This window comes from Rhagoletis pomonella, unplaced genomic scaffold (genome assembly GCF_013731165.1).
Source record: "Rhagoletis pomonella isolate Grant_MI unplaced genomic scaffold, Rhpom_1.0 Rhpom_scaffold_00003, whole genome shotgun sequence".
Taxonomy (NCBI): domain Eukaryota; kingdom Metazoa; phylum Arthropoda; class Insecta; order Diptera; family Tephritidae; genus Rhagoletis; species Rhagoletis pomonella.
In genome coordinates this window covers 64,148,552-64,157,029 of record NW_023458557.1, presented here as the reverse complement: position 1 = coordinate 64,157,029, position 8,478 = coordinate 64,148,552, and positions in this window count along the sequence as shown.

Below are 8,478 nucleotides of genomic sequence, written 5' to 3'. Positions count from 1 at the left end.
AAGCAATAAACGTAGCGACCGTTGGTTCAACTTGGTGTTATTTTGCTATAGATTGCACTGTTTGTGAGCCTGTTGAATGAATTTATGACTTGGTTGGATGAAAGATAAAAATATTTGGATTTTCTGGCAAGTTGTACAACTTATCGCTACATTAATGGCCATGTTTTACAAACTCAACAATTGTAAGCCGAAACTATGAAATTGTAAAAATGAGATTTTACAATGAGACTGCTCGCATAATTGCAATGTTTGTGGGCAAAACATCCAACTTGATTTATGCACTTAGTTATGCACTCAGATCGATGAAATGATTTCGTGAATTGGACTACGCATACATGTGATACTTATGCTTTTAATTTATAAAGTAATTATAGGTTTTTATACTCTTGCTACCACATGAATATATGAATTCGTGATAAGAATATATGAATTCGCCTTGGAAGATAGAAAGCGAGTAAGAATATATGCTGAACAAAAGAAATTGGTCTTCTTTCAACTTAAATAAATGCATTTTGCAAACAAAAGTGCGTACGTTACTTAGTGCCTTGGTAATGGCGAATTCATATAAGGTGGTGTTACCGGAAAATGAATAAATAAATTATATGTATGTATATCAGAAAATTAATAAGATGAAATGAAATTATTGTTTGATTCCTAACCAAACCTATGTATGTAACTCAATCGCATAATTGTTTGCCGAACCGTAAAAATATGTTTACATATCCAATTTCGTGAGTAGGTACCTGGTACTCACACCTTTTTTAAGAAGTTTCACTTCTATAATGTGTACGGTGTTACACACGCATTTTTTTTTTACTTTTTTACTTATATTAAAAATACATATGTGACACGTAAAGTTAAAAGGGACCTACGCTCAGAAAAACCAATTTCGAGAAAAACGACTTTGAAGTTTACCAAGTTGATTTTGATGCTTCTGAACGTTTTAATGGTTTGAAACTCGTTACTCGCGGGTTTTCGGGGTCGCTGATTACGAATCCGATGTTAGGTTTCCAAAATTCAAAATGGCGGATCCTATATGGCGGATGACTTTTTTAAAAATTGATCGGAATCGCTTGAAACTCGTTACTCAGGGTTTTTGGTGTCGCTAATTACGAATCCGATGTCCGTTTTTAAAAATTCAAAATGGCGGATCCAATATGGCGGAAAAAATTAAAAATTTGTTCGGATTCATGTGAAACTCAAAAATGTCGGTGACACCGAATTTTCTAAAACTAACATCGGATTCGTAATCAGCGACCCCGAAAACCCCGAGTAACGATTTGCAAGCGAATTTAATTAATTTCCGAATAGTTTGTCAGATTTGATTTTTTTTTTGTACTTTTTTTTGTGCAATTACCTAACTTTGAAGTGAAATTGTGAAAAAACTAATGCAGCTAGAAAGCTGCGGTTTATTGCATTGCAAAGAGAGGCCCGTTTGCTATAAGAGTCGATCAAAAAGTTAAAACCTTTTTTTTAACGGAAGTCCCTTTTAACTTTACGTGTCACATATATAAAGTGTAAACTGTTAAAGGAGACTTCATCGTACTTGTTCTTTTTATTTTATAATACAAACCATTAGCGCATTATTTTTTTATTTATTTTTCATTTTCATATTATGATATGCAGTTTTCGTTTCTTTAATCTTGCAATTTAAAAATCTAATTCTAAAGAATGTTTTTTCCCAAATAAAATCTTTTTATAATGTTTTGCTCCAAATTTACTTTTAAATTTCTCATCAGATTTTACAAAAAATTAGGCTTTTCCGGTTGGCGAATCACCATTAATTCCAACAAATTATAAATTCAAAATTTCCAGTGTGTGCAAAAAACTTGAATTCGACTTGTACAGCCGATAAACATTTAACATACGTACGTATAATTTTGATCACTTTCTCCTGATCACATGCGTCCTGACGCCTAGTTTCGCAAAATTTTCAAGTCCATCATATTCCACATCTTTGAGGGGACTGATGAAATCTTCTGTTTCATAGTCTTCGGCAAGCTACTTAAGAAAGTTAGAAATCAGTTATGGCTGTGTGCGAGTTGACCCAAATTTTAGTACCTAAACTAATATTCCACTGGAAATTTAGGAAAAGAACTGCTAAAACTGTGCGAGTTCATTTGACAACTTAAATTGTTTCGGTATAAGCGAAAAATAGGGGGGGGGAAAGAAAAAGTGGGCATAGTTCGCCTTCTTTCGTTGATTCTAACGGTATACAAAATGTTTGGTGCAAATTAATAGGGGCGGTGCTAGGCGGTGATAAAAGTGGAATTTTCAATATTTTCAAAAGCTTATTTTTTGAAAATTATTGAACCGATTTTCAATTGGAAAGGACATTGAAATACCTTTCATTTGATGTGTACCTCTACACATACATATATATAGCTTAGCATAGCCTTCAAATTAATTTCGAGCCTGCGAAATTGCAAAAGAAGATATCTTTAATTAATATTAAGTTAATATGCAGAATAATATTTACTAAAGTGTTACGATTTCGTTTTTTATAAAAAATTGTGCTTGGGAATTTTTTGATACTAAAAAATAATTTCTGATATCTATTTTTTATTTAAAGAACCGCAAGATGGTGCTACAAATCATATCTATACTAATATATATCAATAATGATAGAATACAAGATTGCGCCGTCCTGGCCGTTGACATTTGTGTACCATAAGTAAACAAAGAATAAGCGAAAAGAAGAACGAGTTGAAACTGCCAAAACAGTTCACTTTACAGCGAAAAACGTGTTTTAATTTTGCTAAATGCGAAAATATTGCATTTTTCATCTAATCTTTTAGAGAATAGGTAACGTTCTATTGCACTCCACTGCTTTGTAATTGAGGCTGCTTCAGCAAACGTTTTAGTGCACCCATTGCTTTGCAATTAAGGCTGCTGCAGAAAACTGCGGCAGCATCTCACCGGGATTGATTAGTAAAATTGCTAATGGAGGCTGCTTGGAGCAGAAGCAAAATCATTCTGAGGAAATGCTGTTAATATAATAATAGAAAAACATTTCGGGAACGGCTTTGCCGTGCCCTATGTACACAAAATGCAGCGAATCGTCGCAGCGCTACACTTGCATCGACGCTTCTTTTATCGTGACCTGTCGCAATTTAACACACAGCACTTCATTGTATTAGTTTTTACCCAGTCTTCAAATCAAAAATCACTCACAAACTGCAAATTAACACAATTTAAACTGATTTTTTACTTATAATTCAAATTTCTCCTTCGCTGATTTGTAAACAAAGGTTTATTTATAAGTTACCACAACTGTCAAAATCGGCAAAACCAAAGTAGCGGTACCACTGACGGCGCCACCTTTGTTCGCTGCACTGTGAATATATATTGTATGTATATTTTGAAACCCGTTTTTTCTGTTCGCAAATCTCGAGAACGGCTTCACGGATTTTTTGAAGTGAAACTTCTTAGGCGGCTGTATCGCAAAAATGGAGTGAAATTTTTAAAACTGAAAACATGAGTGAGAAGGAAGATACAGGTAGTATAGGGAAGGGGAAAAAAGAAATAAAGCGACGCATGACGGGTACGAGTACCTAAATATCGCACACCGTCTTCAAAAGAGTCACAACTCAAAATTTGGTAGTTTGGATATTATGAGCTAAAAATGTACACAGAGCTTCTATTTACCTCTCAGCAAAAACTGGAGCAAAGTTTTGTTATAATTTGTTAAAAAAACCTTAGGTAAAGTCGCCCTTGCCCATATGATTATCATGTGCTAAGAAATAGTAGTTGCGTTCCCTAACTCGCAAGAAGTTGCAAGAATTTACAGGAATTTACCAGAAAGCGTTCCCGTACTCGGTTCTCTGGCTTCTTTTGCCTTTTGACAGTTTTACAGGTTTTAACCCTGGGGAACGCAACTAGTTTTTCGCATTTTCTGACAAACGTATTATTTTGAGGTGTGACTCTTTTGAAGACGGTGTGCGATATATATATGTATATGTATTATTGAACGCACGTATGTATGTATACATATATATACCCTATAAACATTTTGGCGAACGTTCGAAAATTACCTTCGATATCCAATATGAATATCGAACTGAGAACGAACTCATAAGCAACCTTAGTTTTCCAACCTTCATAGTGTATTGGAAACACATTCGAGATGGGTTCGGAAAAAAATGAAAACCATAGTAACAAGAGAGGAAGTGAAATCTAGCTAATTTTCAAAGGGAAATATAATACAATCACTCTCTCTCATTAAAATTTTAATTCAATAATGGGCTGGATTTCGAATTCATAACGAAGGAAAAATTCATTGGATAACGAAGGTTCCATTTTGCTGGAGAATGGCCTAGTTCTCGAATCGAATACTAACCTATTCCACATTCATTATCATTATTAATTTTCCAATCATTTTCGAATTGTTAACCAAGCCCAATGTTTCTTGGGTATGTATACATATATATGTAGGTATGAACGAACTCATTGCGCATTTCAGCTCTGCCGCTACCAAGCAATCTTACTAAAACTATAAATGTGAAAGTTTGTATGTTTGGATGTTTGGGAAATCATCTCGCGGAAACGACTGAACGGATTTGCATGAAATTTGGTACGCAGATAGGTTATGGGCCAGATTGGTTAAGAGGCTATTTTTTAAGAGTTTCCACCTGTTAAAAAAGTTTTATTTATTTAATATGCGGGAACGACTGAATGGAATTGCATGAAAATTTGCACACAGATAGCTTATGACCTAGATTGGAAAATAGGCTACTTTTCTTAAAAGTTGCCAGTTGTTAAAAAAGTTTCATTAAATTAATACGCGGAAACGACTGAATGGATTTGCATGAAAATTTGCACACAGATAGCTTATGACCTACAGTGGAAAATAGGCAAATTTTTTGGAAGAGTTGCCACATGTTGAAAAAGTTTAATTAAATTAATACGCGTAAAGTAGCGTAGGCTACTTTTTTAAGAGTTACCACGTATAAGAAATGTTTAATTTAATTAATACGCGGAAATGAGTGAACTAATTTGCATGGAAGTTTTCACACAGATAGCTTATAGGTTGAAAAATATGCTACTTTTTTTAAGAGTTACCACCTGCTAAAAAAGTTTAATTAAATTAATACGCGGAAAAGGCTGAACGGATTGGCATCAAATTTTGCAAGCAGATAGCTTATGACCTACAGTGGAAAATAAGCTAATTTTTTGGAAGAGTTGCCACCTGTTAAAAAAGGTGTGATTAAATTAATACGCGGAAACGACTTAACTGATTTGCAATACATTTCGCACAGATAGCTTCCCTGCAAAAAATGGAACTAATCCGGGATGACTCCGGGAGCAATCGCAACGGAGCATGCGACTAATACCACTTTTGATCTCTTTATATGGAATGAACTAATCGCATTTGTTCGAGCATGTCCTATGAAGAGACTAATTGTTCACCTTTATACCCGAACGGGTATAAAAAGCGACTATTCACATTTAAAAAATAAAAATAAAAATTTGCGCCAGCTGAGATTCGAACCGGGATGCTCAGTTTTGTTAAGCGAATACTCTCTCTGTGTGCCAACGCCGCACATGGAATTTGATTGTCTAAGTGCGTACATATCATTAAATCGTTAATAGTACCCGTTAGAGATGAGTTGGGGACTAATTAATCTCCAATTATACCTATAAAGGATGAGTCGAGACTAATTAACCTCCATTAGTACCCTTATGAGACTAGTTGGGAATAATTAATGCCCAATTGTATCGGGTACGATTGGGCATTAATTACTCCCAACTAGTCTCATACGGGTACTATTGGAGATCAATTAGCCTCGACTCATCCCTTATGGGTATAATTGGAGATCAATTAGTCCCCAACTCATCTTTAACGGGCACTATTAACGATTTAATGATATGTACGCACTTAGTCAATGAAATTTCATGTGCGGCGTTGGCAAACAGAGAGAGTATTCGCCTAACAAAACTGAGCACCCCGGTTCGAATCTCAGCCGGCTCAAATTTTTATTTTTTAAAAGTGACTAGTCGCTTTTTATACCCGTTTGGGTATAAAGGTGAACAATTAGTCTCTTCATAGGACATGCTCGAACAAAAGCGATCAGTTCATTCCATATAAAGAGATCAAAAGTGGTATTAGTCGCATGCTCCTTTGCGATTGCTCCCGGAGTCATCCCGCATTAGTCCCATTTTTTGCAGGGATCATTTTGCATGCTGACGCGTTCTCGTCGTTACGCTCTTGCTTGTATACGTACACGTGATGGTGATGCTCTTTGAGCGGGTGCTCGTTCTCTGCCCATGCCTGCTTATGACCTATGTTGGAAAATAGGCTACTATTTTAAGAGTTATCACGTATTAGGAAAGTTTAATTGAATTAATACGCGTAAATGACTGAACTGATTTGCATGAAAGTTTGCACACAGATATCTTATGACCTAGACTGGAAAATAGGCTACTTTTTTAAGATTTTCCACCTGTTTGAAAATGAAATTTTGTTCAAAGATGGTTTATGACCTGGATTGAAAAATAGGCTACCTCCTTAACCGGTTTTCCGATCAGAACAAAATTTAGTACACTTACTACGGATTTCGGAAGGATGGTCTTAGACTGAAAGTGAGTCCGATAACTCCAGGCCCCTTCCATAAAAATTGGAATTTTCATATTACATACATATCTCTGGAAATATTTGTGGGAGGGAACTGAAACTTGGTATAGTGATATGTATGTAAAATCAATGATGGCATTAATCGATTGATGTTTTAACCAGTTAGTTAATTCGATTAACTTCAATCTGATTACAGTTAATCATGATTAATTTTAATCTGACTAAACAGTTAATCGTAACCGCGATTAAAAAAATAATTTTTAATCATTAACTCATAATTTGATCAAGTAGGTTTGGTGATTAATTAAGTTATGCTGGATTTTCCTTGTGCTCACAAAGTAAGTTAATCCGGTATGGCTAAGTCGGGCTCCTCATCCACCTAAGGAATTTGGTGTGCATTTTCATTAAGATATATACCAACAAACGTTTTACAAACTAGGTTTGTAAAAGTTCCCAGTTTATGTATTACTAATAACAATAATTATAATTTTTTTATATTATGTTCTTTTTATAAGCGTAAAACACAAAATAATTACTTTAACTGGTGTTTGGTTTCAAACTCGGACAAACTAGACAAGTGGATCAGATTGTATTTATAATTGGATTAACGATTAATGTTTTAAATTAATTAAACGTAATCGCAGCCAGCGATTAACGATTAAAAAAATGTTAACATTAGTCGTACAGTTGATTACGACTAATTAGTTTTAATCGTCAAACGCGATTAACATTTTAATCGTTAATAGATTAACAGTTTGCCAACACTGTGTGAAATCATGTTCATATTCACGGAGAAAAATGGACGTTTTTGGAAAAGAGGCGTAGCACCTCCCATACTGACTGAAAGTTTCATATTGCATATCTCTTCGAATGTTTGGGGTAAAGCACTCAAGCTTGGTATGGAAATACATATGTATGTATGTATGTACCAATACCATACTCATGGAGAAAAATGAGAGTTATTGGAAAAGGGGACATGGTTCCTTTCGTACAAATTTACTGTTTTATACTGCCTATCTCTAGAGGTGTTCCTGGTAGAGTACTGGGACTTGGTACTGGGGTATGTAAAATCAATTCTAAATTCATGGAAGAAGATTAGTATTATAAGAAAAAGGGGCGTGGCACTTCCAGTACAAATTTACTTTTTCTTGCCACATATCCCTGGAAGTGTTTGTGGAAGAATACTGGAACTTGGTATGGAGTTGTGTATGCAAAATGTATCAATTGCTCATGGAAAAAATGTGAGTTATTAAAAAAGGATGCATGTCGCCTCCCATACATACTAAAAACATATTAATATATATCTCTGGAAGGATAGAAAATCTCTCGAAGTATTTTAAATTTGTCATGGAGATTTATTTTATAAGTGCCGTACTGACAGAATAAATTTCATTAAATGGAAAAGGGAGAGCCGGGTTCCGCCTTATAATCTAAAGCTCTCTTGAGGCATTTGCTACAGTAATGAGAAGTGGTATTTTATCAAGGCCAGGTAACTAAATTTGAGTTGGAAATATTAGAACCCGCCGTGGCACCTCCAAGAAGGTTACACGTTCACGCGTCGTATACCTGGAACCATTTTAAAGTAAACTTAGAGGGATTGATATCTTTCGTATGCCTAGCGCGCAGACGAGATTTTATAATTTCATAGTTTTAAACGGCCTAAATACCTTAACTCGCTTAAAAAATAACGAGCTATAACGAAATGGGCACAGAAATAAAATCTAACATCATTAAATTATTTTTCATATTTGAATAAAAGCGCGGGGTGAAACCCGCGGGTATAAGCTAGTATCTATGTATATATAAATACGACACAAGAAAATTTTGCAATCCCTTTTCTGAAGGCACCGTTCGCTCGATTTCAATGAAACATACACCGATTTAAAGGATATAACTTCGTCTAA